Genomic DNA, 17,133 nt, shown 5'->3' with positions numbered 1-17,133 from the left:
CGTACAACATGCTTTTACATCTGACACTCGATGACACTCAAATACCCTGTGAGAAATGTCAAGTGGCAGGAAATGACCTTTTTACATTGTCTGCTATAATGTTGTTGTTGTTTTCGTGTGTTTACATAGATGAAAATGGCCACGATCTAAATCCATAGTACATTAACGTGCAGGCCATGATCTAAATGCATAGTAAAGTTACAAGCTGGCCATGATTAAAATGCATAGTACAGTTACGAGCTTATTGTTACATTATATTGTTATGATAACATGATATCGTTGCCTTCAGTGACTTTCTGAAGATAAATATGAAAAAAGTTACACAACTGGAATAACTATAGCAGTCGCGATCATCAATCTCTTATGAAGCGAGAGATTGCAATGACATAAAATGACGTGTGCAGGTGTAATTTTTCTTAGGGGTAAATTTTAAAGACCTTCTCCTTCACACTCTGTTTTAAGGGCCAAGTGGAAGGGGAAGGGGTACAAAAATAGAATTGGTATTGGACCTAAACAGCATTTCAGAAAACTTGAAATACAGTAAAAAAAAAAAAAAAAGTGTTGGCCATTCTGGGAACTACAGTATGGTGATGATAATAATAGTTTTTTTCCCCTTGTCTATTCACCTGAAATTGCTTGAAAAGGTTTTTCATCACAGGTGTTCACCCTCATGCTGGAATTCGATTCCTTAAAATTCACCAAAAATGAAGCCCAAAACCACATGATGACTGAAGTCACAACTTCAATGGTGACTCTGGCTGTGTGCATGTGAGAGAGAGGCAGAGAAAGAGAGAGAGAATTGTCGGATAGTGTTTCAGCTGCTTTTCATAATGTGCATTACTGATTGGGTCACAGTTTCTCAATTTCTATACACTGCTTGTTCATTTATGCACATGACATCATGATAATGAATTATGAAGCCAGATTCAAGCAATTAAGCCTGATTCTCATCACCACAAAAATGAATTCAAAGAGTCATATAGGTCAATGACAAATAAAATGGGCAAAGATAAAGATTCTTTTAAAAATTATAGTTGAAAATGCCATACGCCAAGTAGACTTTTTGTACTCGTCTTTTAATTTGGTTTTGAAAACCTTTAATGACATTTTTAAGAAATGTAATAATTCATTGGCAACAATGTCATGTGGTGCAACCTACAATTAAATAAATAAATACAATTAAAATAAGCTGAATGGGGACAGCTTATTTGCTTTATGTTCAATCCATTTAAATTAGTTAACTTAATTGATTAGTGTTTGGACAACCTGAATGAATTGTGTGGAAGTCTGCAATTTTTACAGTGTAGTAAAAACAAAAAACAATATTTTCACTTTCAAATGTGTGACTGAACATTAAATTCACACAATAATTGTTAAAAGGCTTCTGATTCAAAGGCACTGGAATAGTGAACTGCACTGTACTTTACCACTGTTTGGCACACTTTACTAATGGTAATTACCATAACAATATGGTACCAACAGTGCTTTATTTGTAAATTGCGAGGTCCTGGAACAGATCAGGGTAATGGATCCGGCATGTTAGGATGGAGAGGTGTCGCACACGAAAAGTGTAAAGCTTGGGGCGGCATTATGTGGTGGAGGGGTGTCGCGGACGAAGGTCAAAATAGAAGAGCAGGGGGATGTTGCAGATGAAAGTGAAGAGGGTAGGGAGTCGCAGAAGAAAGTGAAAGTAAACATCAGACGGAGGAGGAGGGCAGTTGAGGAGGGGGATCGGTAAAGTCAGGTGTCTGAGCAGATTTCAGAGGTTCCAGATCCGCCATGTTAAAGCACAAACTAAGCCCTGGGTACCAAAAAGTGGAACTAGACTTGTAACGCTAACGGTATATTGAGTTGTCACCTGTGCACGCATCAACTATGGGAACAACAAAGAAAGCGCAATTTTCATATTTACAGGAGAAAGCAGGTGAACAGCAATGAACCATGCTCAAACAAAGAATATTATCTGCTGTATGCTCTCTTTTAATGTTTATGGGGCCATTCATGTCAGTCTACATGTGTGGAATGCGTAAGGGGCACCACTTCCTCTCTGTTTGCGCATGCTTGCCACAAGTCTAAATCTGAAACAATAAAAGTAGAGTTTGCAAAATAATTTATATGCAAATGATGGGTGCATCAATTTGTCAATCTGGCGTACACCATGTCTAATAAATTACGCTTACTATTGACAGTGAAAAACACAAGCAACAGGAAGACCTCTACCGAACCATACTGTACTGTACTAAATAGTACCCCTCAAGGGAAAACTGAAACTTTAAAAATGTTTACAAAAAAACTGGTGAAAATTTATTTGACACAGAAATATTCCTTCATGATATTCATTCAAAATGGTTCATTTATCCAGTAATGAAGTAAGTAAATCTTTTATAAGTCAGTTTAATGAATCATTTAAGAAATATTCACAGAACTGAATTGATAATTAAGGACTTAATTAATTTGTTGTTTTGTTCAGAATCGTGATCTAATATTTTGCGATCAGTGTTCTTTTTCAAATATCTCATATTTATACATCGCTTTAGAATGCGTTGACTCATACAATATGCTTAAAATACTGCTTTTTTACACATATCACAATAACCTCAAACAGGACTAATTAGGGACCTCAGATTTCATGAATTTGTATGTTGTTCTCTGATTTCAATCCCTACTGTAAGTCAAGCCTCAGACTGGATGATGTATGATTTTGAAGACCGACTGACGCAAGAGCCAAGAAGCGATGTCAATACCTCAGTCAAGCAGAACATTCACACAGTATAGATTTAGAAGTATATACCTAAATGGAACCCCTGACCCTAAATATTGTAGTATTAATGCTTTGTATGGTGTCATACTTAAACAAAGGAAGTATGGCAGATTTCTAAAGGATTTAAAAGGCACATATACATTCCTACTGAGGGAAACACGGCAGTGGTAACAGAACACGTTCACATTCCTCCATTCCCATGTGCATTCCCTCACATAACCACCCAATGCTTTCTTTGCTCTCCATGTTTCCTGTCTTTCTGGGTTTGGTTTCTATGGAATTAAGTATAATGGAAAACTGCTTGGAGGTCTTGCTGCCTGGAGCTACTAACCAAGACCACCCCCCCCCCCCCTTCTCTCTCTCTCTCTCTCTACTCCTGTCTCTCCCAGTCTAAATAGGGTCCTAACAATCTGTTTGTTGCAGAATAAAAATTACAGATATACACACACCAGTTATGCTTCAGTTTTATTGACAAGCGACATCTTCTCTGTGATGACGTTGTGGTTTGCCAATCCGCCTCCGTATTCTCATTCCTGTTAAATTTAAATAATCTGCCGGGCTCCATCGCCATGCTTCAGCCGTTGCCATGGCCACCAGCGAACGTACCCTGAGGTTGCCAGAGCAACTAATCAGGAGTCACATTGCATCCACCGTCACCTGGCAAATTTTGACAGCGTCAGAGAGAAAGAAAGAGGGAGAGAAAAACGAGAGAGAGAGAAGGAGATGGCAAAATGAAAGAGAATTAATGCGAGGGGGGCTAGAGACTGAAGCAATAAACAACTCCTGGAATAAGACTTCTATGCATGCACAGAGATTAATATTCACACTTGTTAACACGGCAAGGAGCGGATTGAAACCAAATGAATGAAGCTTTTTTAATTAAGGGGCATTTTTTGTAGTGATTATTAATGTTTTTTTTTTTTGTACACAGGCTTTAAAAGCCCTTGTGAGCTACCTCCATACAGTAGGCAGCATTTTGTATTATTTGCTACTGAAAAATATACACAGCATAATCATCTTGTCTTGTAAAGTACCTTCCTGTTCGGTAATGCAAATCAACATATCTTTTACACTTAGAATTAGCTGTCTAATAGCCCGTTTCCACTGAGTGGTATACGGTACGGTTCGGTACGCTTTCATGGCTGTTCCATAGTCAAAAGGTACCTAAAAGCGAATTGTACCATACTACTTTTTGGGTACCCTTTCGAAAGGGGAACCTAGCACAACAAAATGGGTACCAAATGGTGGAGCGAGGCACGCCGCTGAACGCTATTGGTTTAAAGAGAAATGTCACTAGCTTGTGCACAAGCCAGAAGAATAAAAACAAAGAAAGTGCTATTTTTAAATACACAACCGAGACATTAGACCGTAATAATATATACATACAGTTGAAGAATTATTGCCCCTTTTGATTTTTATTTTATTTTTTAAATATTTCCCAAATGATTTTTAACAGAGCAATGAAATTTTCATAGTATGTCTGATAATATTTTTTCTTCTTTTGAGAAAGTCTTATTTGTTTTATTTCGGCAAGAATTTAAGCAGTTATTAATTTTTTAAAAACCATTTTTGGGACAAAATTATTAGCCCCTTTAAGCTAATTTTTTTTCGATAATCTACAGAACAAACCATCATTATACAATAACTTGACTAATTACCCTAACCTGCCTAGTTCACCTTATTAACCTAGTTAAGCCTTTTAATGTCACTTTAAGCTGTATAGAAGTGTCTCGAAAAATATCTAGTAAAATATTATTTACTGTCATCATGGAAAAGGTCAAATAAATCAGTTATTAGAAATAAGTTTTTAAAACTATTATGCTTAGAAATGTGCTGAAACAATCTTCCCAGAACAGAACAGAAATTGGAGAAAAAAAAATTAACAGGGGTGCTAATAATTCAGGGGAGCTAATAATTCTGACTTAAACTGTATATTAAGAGCCATTGTCAACACGAGCTTAAACAAACCTTGTCGTCATCTTGATGAACAGCCATAAAGCCAAGAAAAAGAGCAGAACTACTCTGTGCCCTGTAATTGTTTACAAGGCTGTCTAATGCCCAAGTGGTTTCGCTTTCTCGCTTACGCTCGACGCGCATTTATATTTGAAATAATGAACTTCCTAAGCTGATGATAATATTGCGCGTGATTATTGAAGTGCTTGACACTGGATCCTTTTCGAAATGGACAAACGCGAGAGTGAAGCACAAAAAACAAAGGAGAAGCCCGACAAAACAAATGAACAAATGATTTTTTCAGCAATCTAAAACATGAACAAACTGCCATGTTTAACTATTATCATCACCTTTTGGACTATTATGAACTCAGAATGACGGAATCACTCTCTAACAAGGAGGTTACATGTGCTGGTGCAGATTAAAGACACAGATGAGAAGTTTGCACTGACTGTAGGCCATATGTTGCGTGTTGTTTTTGAACCCAAATAAGGACTAAATGTGTACTGTGTGTAGTTTTTCTGTAATTGGTAACATATCGTTGACTGTAAGGGTCTGTGTGTGTTTATTAATTTATTTGTTTTATATAATCGCAGAACAGTAGGCTATTTTAGTTACAGTAGGCTATTTTGCCTATTTTACAGTAGGCTATTGTATCATTGATCTGCAGTTATATTCAAATCATGTTCATAGAAAGGTTACTAATGAACATTTATACACAAGTATTTATGTCTATAAAGCATCTGTTTAGTAAGAAGTGCTTCCTTGAGCGAGAATTACGTCAACTGAAACTTTCTGTCTTACACTTGGTTGGTACCCTTTTGGCAGTGAAAACGCAAGCCTGAGAAAGGTTATCTGTACCGACTCATACCGTACCGTACTGTACCCCTCAGTGGAAATGGACCAAAACAATGCTAATTTAAATAGATTTTTCCTCATACAGAATTAAAAATAGTGAAGCATGTATATTATTAAATGTTACCAAAGACTATAGAATGCACAAGACATGTTACTCGTATAGTTTTGAAGTGTAATGATCAATATGGCGAATGAAGCCCCTCCTTCTAGAACAGGAGCCAATCATCGATTACTATAGACTGACGTTTCTCTGGGGTAGAAGCTCGGAACAGCCGTGTGCTTTCACGATAGTTTGGTGGTCAACAAACATACTGAAATCTCAGCATATACTTGCTTCAAAGAAACAAGAATTATATCCAAATATAAAGCTTGAAATCTGTGCTTTTAAACAAACCGAGTGTTCTTGAAAACAAAAGTTTTTTTTGATTTTTTTAATCTGAATGAAACCAATGTGAAGTACAGTCCGTCCTGTCGAACGCACATGACAGCAACTCCTTAAACACTCACAAACTTGTACACAAAGAGTTGCTTTCATGTCTGGAGGAGATTCACCATCAAGACCAAGTTGTCTTATGTAATGAGAATGTAATGAGAATCGCAATTTTTTTTTTTTTTTGCCTAAAATAAAGATCACGATTTTCTCACGATTCTGTAGATGTAAAATAAAGGTTAATATGAGTGGGCTATTATTATTGTTATTCTCAAACATGTGGTAAAACAGCTATAGGCTTTGTGTAGCTGTACTGTTGGTTAAAATGCTAAATGTTGTATAGACTTGGAATGGTGGACTTGAACAGACTTTATATTTGTCCTGGTCATTAATGCTGATGATAATCCTGATGTTGAATTATTGTGTTTGAGACATGATTACATTCTGTAATTTTCTGCTTAAAATCTTTCACTGACGTGATTTTCTTAAATACAGAAGACTGGGTGGGTATTTTTGCATTTCGGCGGGTTTTGGATAATTTTTGGGCTAGAATCAGTCAGCTACATCTGGCAACACTGTGTGCACTTTCGGTTTAATTTTCACTGCTAAGAGTGATTCACTTCCCACGCGGCTCCCAAACGATCACTCTGTGCCACAAACTGAACGTTATTTACAACTTTATTACCTGGTATTCACAGCTTATGCAGGTTCTGTTCACTAAAGTAAACTTCATTCAGAGGCGCGCCCGCACAGCTGGCAACAGCTGACGGTCAGCTCACGTCACGTGTGATTTTGCGTTCGCAAATACATTACATGAAGACAGAAATTATATTTTTGAGGTGAATTATATCTTATAAATACAGCATGTGACTCTTTCAACACCATTTGGAGGTGTCCACGTTGCTTATCAACGTATGTAAAACAATGTGAAGGCTTGTGCGGCCACCCTCGCTTCTCTCCTGAACTTGAAAATATGATTGACAGAATCGTAGAAATGCTGGATTAAGATCGTCTAGGGCAGGGGTGTCAAACTCAATTCCTGGAGGGCCGAAGCCCTGCACAGTTTAGTTCCAACCCTGCTCCAACACACTTACCTGTAGGTTTCAAACAAGCCTGAAGGACTCAATTAGTTTGATCAGGTGTGTTTAATAAGGGTTGGAACTAAACTGTGCAGAGCTGCGGCCCTTTTGGAACTGAGTTTGACACCTGTGGTCTAGGGGGTCGAATCGAGATCGCGATCTTTTTACGATTAATTGTGCAGCTCTAATATGTGCTGTACTAAATGTTTTTATTGTGTTTATATGGACATATTTTTATCAGACACAAACTCATAAAGAGCTCCTAAAATTGTAAAGGAGACAATAGACACAAACAGAAATAGTTGAAGATTTCCCACAAGTAAACACTTTTCTGATGCCTGCATTGAAGTGTGATGGGAATAAAATGTCAATAAAACCTTTCTGAAATACTGTGTTTGGATATTTTTGGTCTGTTTTGTTTTTAAATTCATCTGCTTGTTTGGTGAACACCAAGACTGGCAGTATTCAAACTTATTTAAATGAACTGCACTTAAACTTTACAGTTTGTTTAATGACTATAATGATCTTAGACAACCAATGAAATTTACTACACAGGTTTTCATTACTGACCCAGCGTAAACTGTCTCAAATGGCAAAATATATGCCTTAAATCTCACTTGTTTTGACAAGATTTTCTGCCTGACATTTTGTTGTAAACCTTAGGTCATGCTGAAGCATTCCTGAATACACACACAAACAGAGGCACAAACACACACTCGAGCGCTGCTCAACCGTCTTTCCTCATGCAGTGATATGTGCAGAGAATAAACAATGTAACACAGCTGTGCTCAGAAACACGGTCTGATGTCATTAAAACTCCAACAGATGACAGAATTGGCCCGATGTCTTCATATGTTTCCTCTGTCTCTGGCTCTTTCTGTGGGCTCAGTGTAGTCGAGCTCCCCACACATCTAATTAGACCATTACAAGCTTGATGCTCACTTCTCTGCCACTGGTAAACAAGTGTGTGCTTGTTTGTGCGTTTTAACATTTGATATGCACTATTATCGGTGTCCATGCCTTATTAATAATGACAGGCTGTTACTGAAATGGTGACACTTGCGTCAGCATGAAGAACGATGGATGGGGAAGCAGATGAAATGAGCAGCAGAAAGAATGGGAACAAACGTGAGCGAGTGAGAGCCGAAGCTGGGCTGCCATTTTGTGCGAGCGTCTCATCAAAAGAAACGCCACTCAAAGCGCAGTGGAGCGCCGAGAAGAAGAAAGCAAGAGGGGAAACATCGTTTCCATGGTGACGGCATCGACTTTCATTCCATGCCTTCGTCTCAAAAGCCACCAGAGCCTGCTCTCACCTGCACCGCCTCGCACACGAGAACATACAAAGACTGAAGAGCATTCACACTGTCATACAGACAACACATCACACACGAGTTCCAGTGAGTTAGTCAGACTAGCTCACTGACGACATCACTGAAGGCTGTTTCCAATGGTAGACAGCAAACATAAAGTTCTTTTAGGTCAATGTTATGACAGATCCTGCAGAAGGAATGAACGAAAATAACAGTTCAAGCTGGTTTGGTTTAAAATTATCTTAGCTATTGTGTAAAATGGCCTGGACAAACGCTAAAATATAAAAAAGCCTTCTAAACCCAGAGAACCACACAGTTGCTGATGTAAAAACTGGTTTGGATGTCTAAATGGAGTCACACACTGGATGAGCCGCACAAATGACAGTTGAAAGTAATGCACATATTTGCATGTTGTTTAATATGAAACTAAGCAGATGGTGCTCAGTGGCGTGGCAGCAAGTGTCTTGAGCTGCAGACAGCCCCTGACTTTCACTTGCACTGTAACTTGATAGAAATGTATGCATAAAAGTTCTAAAATTTATGGCTTAAGGGCTGATACACACTAAAGGCTGATTAATACTTCTGCGTCAAGCACACGCAAATGCTCCGGCGCAGCCTGTGCGCGGTTACATAGCCCTCGCCATTGTCGTCGCCAATGCTGACACGCACCTCCCAAAAAATGTAACTGCACGTTACAACGACGCATTGCGCTAGCTCTGTGATTGGAACTTGTGTTTTCTCTTGATTTTAATTGTTTTAATTAGTTACGTCACTTTAGTTTTTGTTTTTGCACTCATAACCAATCAGAGTGCTCTCTTTAGCTGATGACCAATGCAGATTCTACAAGCTGAATCAGGCCAACTCAATCCAATGTTTACCCGATAAGAGGCAATGTGTAGAACACATCAAAAAACTAACAGGACACACACTGACTAGTGACCCGGCATTGCCCAACAGCCAGCTGTCAGCTTGGTGGGTCCCTGCCTTTAATGGTCTAAGATATGACTTTAAAAGATCAGCCAAGACCTTTAAACCAACTTAAGCAGAAAGTGTGCATTTATTTTGTTGAATGTTAAGGTAGATCGCGATGAAGCTTTTAAAACCAGATTAAACTAGGTTGATGGTATCAGCTAAAGATCAAACACACATTAAAACACCCAAAAACCATCCAACATACTCTGACAGCTTGACTGTGCTGGGAGACCAGACAAGAATGGTAAAGAAAAAACTATTCTCTATTGTAATGGTAATCAAAGGAAATTTGATTTCTCAGTTCATGACCATTTTATGGTCTAAGGGAAACCAATGAAGACCACTAAACCAGATAAAAAAAATAAAAATAAAAACTTTAAGAGGGTCTTACATAGTATAAACTGGCATACACAAACATATTCAAATGTTTAAAAAAAAACCTAAAACTAGATAACCAGTTACCAGCTTAACAAGGGTGTGAAACCAGAAAACCACCTTTGGCTGGTTTATCTTGGAGCTTGTAAAAAATATGTAGAAGTAAAAAAACACAAAAAAATATTTAAGCAAACAGCATTTGTCAGGATTATCCTAACTAGACAGTGTCCCTAAAGGGTGTCTCAAACAGAAGAGAGCAAATTAACCCTGTTTTAAGCCAGGGACATGCTGTGCGATTTTTAACAATCCATCGCAATTTTAGCTTTTCAGATTGTCTGAACATGACCCCTATGTGAGACTGAACAAACAAGATGTGGCAATCTCAGACACATGCGAGAAAATTCTTCTAGAGTTTGACATTATCCATCTGTGACAATCACTGCATTCTGAAAATACAGAACAAACATAAACAATCTGTAGTGTTAATTTTGTGTACAACATGCATTAATAATTAAACAATCACAACAAAATTGAAATATTTTAGGATTTCCCAAATTTGTCTCAGACAATCAAATCATGGCTGAAATCTCACAGTGTGAGAAGGACTTTGGTTAGTTTCTAAAACAGCATTATGAAAAAAGGCAAATACCAGTAATGTGTTGCAATTGGCTATAATTGCATTCAAGATGCTGGATGGATTTAAAATTAACAATGACATCAAATACTATTTAACAATTAATTTTACTATTGCTCATTGTTTTGTTAGCTTAGCAACATGCTAAAAAAACATCTGGAAGTAACTGTTCATGAGGAGAGTATTGAGTGCTGCAAACAAGCAACATGGATCGTATTTGATCATCCTTTTTAAACTAGCATAAGCTGGTTTGGTGGTCGGTTCAGACCTACGAAAACATTCACATTCACAATTAATGAGACTTCTGCTTTTGGTCACATGCCCAGAGCCACCACTGTCACATAAACTACAACTCACATAGACTCTTTTGCTAGGAAAAGGTGAATATCAATTAAAGCATCTGATACTGCTTTTATATCTCTGTATTTGGTGTTACTTGATAAACACAATTGCAAAAAACGTTGTTAAATGCTCAAAAAACATTAAAGGTATTCAACACATCAACTTAACCAGGCTGTGTATGCCAGCTAAAATCAATAAACCATTAAACACAATATTTCTGCTAGTATACTGCATTGAAAAAAAAAAATTTGCTAAAAAATATCTAATCGACTAATGTCTATATCTGGATCAAAACAAACAGCACTTGTCAGCATTTGGAGATCTTAAATTAAAGTATACAGACAAATATTTGATACAGCAATATACAGAAATAATCTAATCGACCAATAGGTCTCAACCTTGGAAACAGTAATTGCCAACCAATCAATGAACCTGTCTAGAAACAAAACCCATCTTTCTCCTTCACCTTTCCTTTCTCTGCCGCTGTTGACATCAGCGCTCTTAATAAATTATTCTCAAAATAAAGAAAATTATCCATTAAGCAGCGCCTGTTTTACATATTTTACCCACTTGAGTATGCTAAGCGTTTGTCATGCTAATCAGAGTATTGTTTAGTTCCACAAAAGTGGAAACTTTAAACAAGAAGCATTATTTGTGATGCATTTGAACATGTTATTTATGCAGAACCTGCTTGAAAAATATGTTTTAACCAGTCTAAGGTGTTTCAAGATGTCTTGACTGTCACCCCTTATTTTAGACATAGAAAATGCTAACTAAACTTTAGTGTTTGTAATTCATGAATGCTTTGGAACACATACTGGTCTCATTTGAAGAAAGACACATTCATTCATTTTCTTTTCAACTTATTACATTTCTTAATCAGGGGTCGCCATGAATCGGCAACTTATCCAGCATATGTCTTACGCAGCGGATGCCCGTCCAGCTGCAACCCATCACTGGGAAACATCCATACACACTCATCCACTACTGACAATTTAGCTTACCTGATTCACCTATACCACATGTCTTTGGACTCGCGAGGAAAACTGGAGAACCCGGAGGAAACCCACATCAATACGGGAGAACATGCAAACTCCACAAAGAAAGGCCAACTGACCCAGCCGGGGCTCGGACCAGCAAGCTTCTTGCTGTGAGGCGATTGTGTTACCCACTGTGCGACCGTGCTGCCCCAGTGAATTATTACTGACATTAAAGTTATTCAAAAAGTGAAAAGGTAAAAAGGTAGACGTTAACACTTACTTAAACCATCTGAGGTTCTGATGGTGTTTTAAGACCCAGAAGAATTTTTTTCATGCCCTGACATTTGCGCTTTTTTCAGTTTTTATAAATAAATTAATGGCTAAACTATGTGGACACTGGACAGGTACAGAGATAGCCTGATCACAGACTGTGTTACATTGATATTTAAGCAGGATGTATGTACAAGTTTGTATTTTTATTTCTTTTTTTTTTTTTTTTGCTTTCACAGAAATGAGGCCCAAAAAGAAAGTAAATATGTACTCAAACTTCTGTCAAATGAATGATGAAGGGTAGAGCTTTTACTACAAAATCTAAAACCATTCAACATATACTCTCGGAAGAAAAGCCATAGAAGCTTGGGCGATACGCATTTGTAACCACAGCATTTATAGTGATACCTTTGTAGCAGACTTCAACTCTCACCACAGAGAATTTCCTGACACCATTAACTTTGGTGGATCACGTCTGCAATTTATTAAAAACAGGACAGTGATAATCGCCACACAGACACACTCTCAGATCTCTGTTATGTCTCACTCAAGTCCAAATCCATTCTGACGAGAGCGAGACGGAAGCTAAAGGAAGTGACATCACTCAACGTAAAACTTTTACAACAAAAAATTAACTTTTCCCATATACTTTTATAAAGTTATTAATAATTTAATTGGACAAAAATGAAAATAATAAGAAAGTAAAACTATTTATTTATAAAAAATGTAAGTTCGCTGGAACAGTCCAAACAAAATCACTTACCCCTTAGTGGTGCATATTGGTGTCTTAATCTGGATCCAAACAAACAGCATTTGTCAGGATTTGCATATCATTTAGTTTACAGACACAAATCTAACTTTACTACATTAATATACTGTACAGGGAAATAATCAAGGTTGCAAATCCTTTAACAGGCCTCAACTCTGGAAACAACGATAATTGGAACATGGAACTGCAGAAAAATGTTCTAATTTAAACTGTGAATGCTAACCCACAGTTGCAAAATACACAGCCCATCCTGAAAACAATCAACATAAACTCTCAAAAATGGTATAGATGCTGGGGAGATGCACATTTATAACTGCAGAATTTATACTGATACCTTAGAGCAGGGGTCACCAATCTTGGTCCTGGAAGGCACATGACCCTGCAGAGCTTGGCTCCAACAACTTGCCTCAACACACCTGCCTGAAAATTTTAATATACCTGATTAAAGCTTGATTATCTTTTTCAAGTGTGCTTGATTAGGGTTGGAGCTAAGCTCTGCAGGACATCGGCCCTCCAGGAGCAAGTTTGGTGACCCCAAACCTTAGAGGTACATATTGGTACCTAAACAACATACAATACCAATGGTCTCAAACTCAATTTCTGGAGGGCCACAGCTCTGCACCGTTTAGCTCCAACCACCTCCAACTCACGCCTGCTTAATAGTCTCTAGTAGGATAGGATAGGATAGGATAGGATAGGATAGGATAGGATAGGATAGGATAGGATAGGATAGGATAGGATAGGATAGGATAGGATAGGATAGGATAGGATAGGATAGGATACGATAAACTTTATTTGTCCCAGAGAGGAAATTTGTCTTAGGCATAAAGGTGCTACAACATTAATCTAAACAGACAGTATAATAAATAAAACAAAACAATTAAAAACAAACAATTGAGAACATACATTATTTACAAAATAAGACCGTATATAAATATCAAATATAAAAAACACAGAACCCAGTCAGGTGCGAACATACTACAGATGCAGTATTATTGGTAGAGTTCAACAGTTTTATAGAGGTAGGAACAAACGAAAGCTTGAGTCTGTTGGTTTTGCACATTGGCATTATCAGTCTTTTTCCTGATGGTAACAGGTTATATTCACTAAAAAGAGGATGTTTGGAATCAGCACTAATATTTATGGCTCTTCTCATGATCGCATGTTCATATAGAGTCTGTATGGGCTTGTACTGTTTTATTCCTATAATTTTCAAGGCTGTTTTTTTGAATATGAACCAATTTAAAATTGAATTGAACAGACAGGTTTTTAAACCAGACTGTGATTTCTTGTGTCTTTTTTACATTTAACACAAGACAGTTCTTATCACACCACTGAATGAAATGATCAATTTCACTGTCTTAGGATGATATATTATATAATTTCATAATATAATTATTAAAATATGTGCTCCTGCAATCATTCGTGTGCAAAGCAAAAAACACAGGCGATAAAACACAAACTTGTGGCACTCCTGTATTACTATATCTAACCTCAGAAAGTATCCCTTTGACCCTGACCTGCTGAGCTATGTATGTTACTTAAAAAGAAAAAGAGTAAAACTAATTAATTAAGAAAGTACTGACACCCATGTTATGCAACTTCTCTAAAAGCAGATGTGTCTGCACTGTATTAAATGCTGAACTAAAATCAACAATTAAAATAGGAGCATAAGCTTCAGTAGTCTCGAAATGCTTGCAAGATGCACAATGCTAAGGGCGGCATCCTAAGGTAGTCTTGAACACCTTGATTAGTTGGATCAGCTGTGCTTGATTAGGGTCGGAGCATAACTGCGAAGCAAAACAGAGCTGCAGGCCTCCGGGAATCGAGTTTGAGACCTACAGAATGTTATATATCTTTTGACAATTCTAGGTAATAATATAGCATGTATTCCTAAGTCAGGGCTTCCAACTCTGCTTCAAAACCCTTACATGTATGTTTCAAATGCCTGAATGACTCAATTAGTTTAATCGGGTGTGTTTAATTAGGGTTAAAACTAAAGTGTGCAAAGCTGTGGCCCTGCGCAGGTTTGACACCTGTGCCCTAAGGTATCAATAATGACCCTTTAGGTACACATGTGTACATTTTGAAATGATACTGTTTGTGTATTTTTTATCCTGAAAGTGTATCTCCCTGAGCAAGCAGACCTTTAGTCTTTTGGTTTGTTTGTTTGTTTGCTTCAGCAAAGGAATGCTTCAAACCACCATTTTCAGTTACTATTCAGCCCTAGAAGGGATCTCCCTCCAAATATCTAATCAAATTGTGGGTAAATCTGGATCAAAACAAACAGCATTTGTCAGGATTTGCAGATCACATTTACAGACACAAATATAGAGATATGATATAACGATACTACAGAGAAATAATCAAAAATACTAATCCGTCAACGGGCCCAGAAACAACAGCGATTTAGAACAAGGAACTACAGAAAGATGTACCTATTTATCCTGGGACTGATGACCCAGCCATCGGCCCCTGCCCAGACACAAACCCCGTCCCTCTTCTCCGCTTTTTCCTCCCTCTACCCCTGTCCTATATTTCATTTAATCTGGCCAAAGAGAAAGGATTTCTTGTCCTACTACCCAGTAATCTTGTCAAGGCAGATGGTGCCTGTGTGACCCAGATTATCAGAGGAACGTTCCTCTCATTCCTGAGAGCTCCAGACTGGCATTGCCATGAGGCCCTGCTACAACTAGAAGGGCCAACAAGTTAAAACTCCGAGAGATTTTCAACAAGAGAAAGTTTGTTTTCGCTCTCTTTTAAAAAATTAGTTTACCTCCAGAATGTATATTTAATTCAAGTTTATTTGTTTAGTGCTTTTCACAATAATTATCATTCTAAAGAGGCTTTACAAAAGGTGCACATCAATTACAATTTAATTACAATCAAAATTAGAAAGAGTTAACTTGATGACATGAATGCATCGAATGCATTTTCAACTCAACACGAGTTGAAGTTGACGTTATAGGGTTGGCATCACCTCTTCACAGGTCTTAATACTGAACTGGAGCTGTACAATCTTAATAGGCTGAATAATTTATCATCTAGATATTTATTTATATAATTTATCCTCTAGACAAAAAAAAAATAAAAAATTCTGGTGCTCGATAAAATTACAAATTGCCATTTCAGTGCAGCTTCAAATAGTTCAACATAATCCGAGCTGAGGAGTAAGCACCAACTGAAATGAAGATACTTTTTAATCATAAAAGAAATTGTATAAGTAGGCATTGGACAGTAACCATTTTTAAGGTATACCATGGTTTAGAAAAATCAAGGTTTTAAAACCACCAAAATTTTCTGTTATACCGTTCCTATGGTACATGAAAGATTTTTTTTTCTTTTTTTTTTTTTATTACAATCGTATCTCCAGCAGAAAAGACTTACAAAGTTGCCATTTTGAATGGTAAACAAATCTGTTTTTTAAAATTAATTAAGACAGCAGAAGTCAATGATTATTTTATTAATCGTTTAGCCTTTATTGTTCTAAAATATTAAAAATGTTTCTCAAAATAAACTATACTGTTCAAAAAAGTTTTTGTTTGTTACCCAGACATTTAAAAAGAATACATTTCAAAGTAATCAATAAACAGTAATATTTTTATCCAAGATTATCAAACCGGCCCATGCCTATTTATGTACATACATACAAATACACACATACTGTACTGTAAAAGTTACTAGCTACTTTTGCTTAAAAAAATGACTGTAAACACTTTAAAGTGTTATTAATCCAATTGCTTTATAATTATGCATAGTTCATTCACTTAATAATAAGTGTTTACTCAATTTTTAAAGTTAAGTCAAATATGACTTTAAAAGCAACAGGTTTACTAATATTACAAAGTTGATTTAAATCAGTGTAGATTTACATTTTACATACTCGATAGATAGACAGACAGACAGACAGACAGACAAAAAGAGTGCTAAGCATATATAAGGACACCCCTCACAAATCTCTCTTTTTAATTCATATTTTTAATGGGAAGCTATACAATATTATATTTGTTCATCTACATTAGATTAGTCAGTACTAAAGTCAAATCTGGAGCTTATCTAACAAAATAACTGACGATAACCATCAAAAGTGTAGATTGTAGATTGTAATTTTATTTTGCAATATTTTGCTTGAATTTAAATGTATTATCGTTCAATTTCGAAATATGTTTGGTGACTTAAATAATATTATTTTAATAAATATGTCAGCTTATTAAATCCGTTTTGTTTAAATGCACCAAATTACATCACCTATAATCACTGAGAAATTAATAACAATATTCCTTTTTAAAATGGGGTGTAAATTTGGATGACGAGGGCTGAGTAAATTATCAAGAAATGTTGTGACCTGAGAGGAAAGCAGAAGACAAAGGCAAGATAAAATCAAATATAAAAACAAGCCC

At 36.7% G+C, this 17,133-nt stretch overlaps 1 long non-coding RNA gene across 23 annotated transcripts in view; it reads right to left on the bottom strand.

The window, feature by feature from the left end:
- Nucleotides 1-17,133, bottom strand: part of LOC147832587 (uncharacterized) — a 348,986-nt gene that overhangs the window by 219,619 nt on the left and 112,234 nt on the right. For 4 of the 23 annotated variants that reach the window (XR_015516903.1, XR_015516907.1, XR_015516899.1 and 1 more), the window contains one exon: nt 13,068-13,153. The exons of 13 other annotated variants lie outside the window; for them this stretch is intronic. This is a non-coding gene — a long non-coding RNA (uncharacterized LOC147832587). Of the gene's footprint in view, nt 1-3,213; nt 3,419-13,067; nt 13,154-17,133 lie in introns of those variants that run through there. 6 more of the 23 variants (XR_015516912.1, XR_015516906.1, XR_015516913.1 and 3 more) reach the window with 2 other exon arrangements.

The sequence above is a fragment of the Danio rerio genome, chromosome 19 (genome assembly GCF_052040795.2).
Source record: "Danio rerio strain M-AB ecotype USA chromosome 19, GRCz13ab, whole genome shotgun sequence".
Lineage (NCBI taxonomy): Eukaryota > Metazoa > Chordata > Actinopteri > Cypriniformes > Danionidae > Danio > Danio rerio.
The sequence above is the reverse complement of the archived record's forward strand: the minus strand, read 5'-3'. Positions and strand labels throughout refer to the sequence as shown.